Genomic DNA, 4,269 nt, shown 5'->3' with positions numbered 1-4,269 from the left:
GCCAATATCCCTATCTGAGTATGTCCAGGGCTTTTTAAGTAAAAAAAAAGCCAGCAGGAACTCATTTGCGTGTTAGGCCACACCCCCTGGCATCACCATTGTTTTGCATGGTGCTTTTTTGTAGGAAAAACCCAGCAGGAACTCATTTGTATATTAGACCACACACCCCTCACACCAAGCCAGGCAAAACTGCATTCCTGCTCAAGAAGAAGAGTTGCAGATTTATACCCCTCCCTTCTCCCTGAATCAGAGACTCAGAGCGGCTTACAATCGCCTATATCTTCTCCCCCCACAACAGACACCCTGTGAGGTTGGTGGGGCTGAGAGGGCTCTCCCAGAAGCTGCCCTTTCAAGGACAACTCTGCCAGAGCTATGGCTGACCCAAGGCCATTCCAGCAGGTGCAAGTGGAGGAGTGGGGAATCAAACCCGGTTCTCCCAGATAAGAGTCAGCACATTTCACCACTACACCAAATTGGCTCTCTGGGGGTGGGGGGGGGAGGAGCTTCAGCCAACAGAAGGAAGAGAGGCTTGGCTCAGTAGCTCAGCTGTGCGATTGAGAGAGACTGGCAAAGCAAGCTCTGCTTCCCTCCCTTTCCTTCCCAAGGGAGGAGCCTCAGCCAATGGAGAAAAGAGAGGTTTTGCTCTGAAGCTCCTGTGCGATTGAGCAAACCTGGCAAAGCAAACTGTGATGCTGAAGGAAGCAAGAGAGAGGGAGAAGGAAGCAGTTGACAGCCAGCTGCTTCGGGGCCTGATAGGAACCCTCAGGGGGCCTGATTCAGCCCCCAAAGCTGCATGTTTGATACCCCTGCTGAGCTCTGTGCTCTGCCGAGGCCCCTCCCATCCACAAACTCCACCTTCCCCGTGCTCCACCTCCCAAATCTCCTGGTATTCCCCTCGCCCAGGTCTGGCAACCCTGCAGCTGCCAATGTAGTGTAGTGGTTAGAGCATCGGGCTAGGATCTGTGAGGCCCAGGTTCAAATCCCCGCTCTGCTTTGGAAGCTTTGCTCTCAACCTAGCCACCTCGCAGGGCTGTTGGGAGGAGAAAGCAGAGACTAAGCAGTCCTTTGAGTTGTGTGTGCTCGCACCCAGTTCTGGAGCAGGGCCTTGACTGAGCCGAAGGGGAACAGCTGGCACTGTGGACCAGCTGGAGCTCTGAACTGCAGCCCATTTATGAGCCTGGCTGGCTTGCCGAATGCTTTATTTCTGAGCGCATTACTTCAACTGAGAGAGCCAGTTTGGTGTAGCGGTTAAGTGTGCGGACTCTTATCTGGAAGAACGGGGTTTGATTCCCCACTCCTCCACTTGCAGCTGCTGGAATGGCCTTGGGTCAGCCAGAGCTCTCTTATCTGGAAGAACCGGGTTTGATTCCCCACTCCTCCACTTGCAGCTGCTGGAATGGCCTTGGGTCAGCCAGAGCTCTCTTATCTGGAAGAACCGGGTTTGATTCCCCACTCCTCCACTTGCAGCTGCTGGAATGGCCTTGGGTCAGCCAGAGCTCTCTTATCTGGAAGAACCGGGTTTGATTCCCCACTCCTCCACTTGCAGCTGCTGGAATGGCCTTGGGTCAGCCAGAGCTCTCTTATCTGGAAGAACCGGGTTTGATTCCCCACTCCTCCACTTGCAGCTGCTGGAATGGCCTTGGGTCAGCCATAGCTCTGGCAGAGGTTGTCCTTGAAAGGGCAGCTGCTGAGAGAGCCCTCTCAGCCCCACCCACCTCACAGGGTGTCTGTTGTGGGGGGAAAAGATATGGGAGATTGTGAGCCACTCTGAGTCTCTGATTCAGAGAGAAGGTGGGCGGGATATAAATCTGCAGTCTTCTTCTTCTTCATCTGGCACCTTCCGGAATCCAAGAATCTTCCGTTTCATACTCTTCTGGGTGCCAGCTGGGTTTTGCCTTGGTGGGGAAATCTCTCTCCTAATCCGAGTGATACCGTGTGGAATTTATGGCTCTTTTGGGCCGTCTTCCTTTCTCTTCACCGCATACGAATGCAGGACGTTAAGTCAGAAGAGAAATTGGAGAGCTTTTAAGTTCGTTTACACCAACATTGCAATCTATTATGATTTACGAAGAAGCCAGCTTTTGAATAGCTTTTAGAATGGCTTTTGTCCATTGAATAGGAGGTGCAGCTGCATAACAAGCCCTGGATTAGGAGAGTGGGCAGCCAGCCAGCCACCAGGGGCTTTGCCACGCCCCCCAGCTGCCCTCGTTAACCCCTGGAGAAGCCCACACCACCCTTTCTTCACTTCTTATGTGTTTTTGGGTGGCAGGTGTCTTGCTGACCTTTTGATTATGGAGGGGGGCGGCCAAGAAGAGCCTCAGGTGAGCGAAGCCTGCTTGGGCTGGCTGACTGACCCAGGGCTCTCCTTTCTTGCATCGTGTTGCTTTTGGCTGGTGTGTGTGTGTGTGTGGTTGGGGGGGGGCGGCATATGCTAATGAGTTATGCCAGTGAGTTCCGCCACCTATTTTTCTACAAAACGACCCCTGAATGCCATTGTTTACAAAACTAAATATGGCATATTTTTTTTAAATTAAAAAGCTGGCTACAGAAGTCTTTTTAAATTTGACGTTTGGCTTACCTGTCTCTACACCAGTTGGGTGTAGTGGTTAAGTGTGCGGACTCTCATCTGGGAGAACCGAGTTTGATTCCCCACTTCTCCACTTGCACCTGCTGGAATGGCCTTGGGTCAGCCATAGCTCTTGTAGGAGTTGTCCTTGAAAGGGCAGCTGCTGTGAGAGCCCTCTCAGCCCCACCCACCTCACAGGGTGTTTGTTGTGGGGGGAGAAGATATAGGAGATTGTAAGCTGCTCTGAGACTCTGAAATTTGAGGTGGAGGGCGGGATATAAATGCAATATCTTCTTCTCAGGAGAGCCAGTTTGGTGTAGTGGTTAAGTCTGCGGACTCTTATCTGGGAGAACCGGGTTTGATTCCCCACTCCTCCACTTGCACCTGCTGGAATGGCCTTGGGTCAGCCATAGCTCTGGCAGAGGTTGTCCTTGAAAGGGCAGCTGCTGTGAGAGCCCTCTCCAGCCCCACCCACCTCACAGGGTGTCTGTTGTGGGGGAGGAAGGTAAAGGAGATTGTGAGCCGCTCTGAGACTCTTCGGAGTGGAGGGCGGGATATAAATCCAATATCTTCTTCTTCTTCTTCTCCTTCTCCTTCTTCTCCTTCTTCTCCTTCCTTATTTCTTCTTTCTCTTCTTTCTTCTTCTTTCTCTTCTTTCTTCTTCTTTCTCTTCTTTCTTCTTCTCCTCCTTCTCCTCCTCCTTTCTTCTTTTTTCTTCCTTCTTCTTTCTCCTTTCTCTCCTTTTTTCTTCTTCTTCGACTAGGGAGCTCAGGCAGTGCCCAATCTCAGTAACTCGCAGGGTCAGACCTGCTGGGTTTTCTGCAGCAGGGTCAGAGTTCTCCACGACGGCAGCGGCCTCCTGCCTTGGGCACCCCCTGAAGAGGAACAGGAAGACAGCAAAAGGGAGACAGAGAGGACGCTTCGTTAAGGAACATTGCAGCATTGCGAGCAGACTCTGTTCTCGGCCCCCTTTGGCAAAGCTGCCCACAAGGTTTCGTATTTCTGTTCTGGGAAGAATCTGCTCCTTGCCTGGCACAGAATGCAGGCGCAGTTAATTTTATTTATGCACTAATTGAAATATTTGCACCTCGTCTTTCCTCTTGGCACGAGGCAACTCGTGTGTAATAACGAAAGCATTGCACGCTAAAGCCAGATAAAATGAGCCATGTTCAAGCCGGATAAAATAAGCCCCGAATTCTACCAATGCAGCAAGGCTGCGAGGAAGACGGTTGGACTTGGGTTCCGTAGAGTCCTGTGTTCTAATCCTTTCCGAACTGTGAAATCATTTGTGGGGTCATGGGTCAGGTTCTCCACCCAATAGGGCTGCCAATCCCCAGGTGGGGGCAGGGGATCCCCCGGTTTGGAGGCCCTCCCCCCGCTTCAGGGTCGTCAGAAAGCGGGGGGAGGGGAGGGAAACGTCTGCTGGGAACTCTATTATTCCCTATGGAGATTTATTCCCATAAAAAAACATGGAGAATTGATCTGCGGGTATCTGGGGCTCTGGGGGGGTTGTTTTTGGGGGTAGAGGTACCAAATTTTCAGTATAGCATCCAGTGCCTCTCCCCAAAATACCCCCCAAGTTTCAACAAGATTGGACCAGGGGGTCCAATTCTATGAGCCCCGAAAGAAGGTGCCCCTATCCTTCATTATTTCCTATGGAAGGAAGGCATTGAAGAGGTGTCCCTTGAAATGTGATGGCCAGA

Source organism: Heteronotia binoei, chromosome 7 (genome assembly GCF_032191835.1).
Source record: "Heteronotia binoei isolate CCM8104 ecotype False Entrance Well chromosome 7, APGP_CSIRO_Hbin_v1, whole genome shotgun sequence".
Lineage (NCBI taxonomy): Eukaryota > Metazoa > Chordata > Lepidosauria > Squamata > Gekkonidae > Heteronotia > Heteronotia binoei.
Note: the sequence above shows the minus strand (reverse complement) of the source record.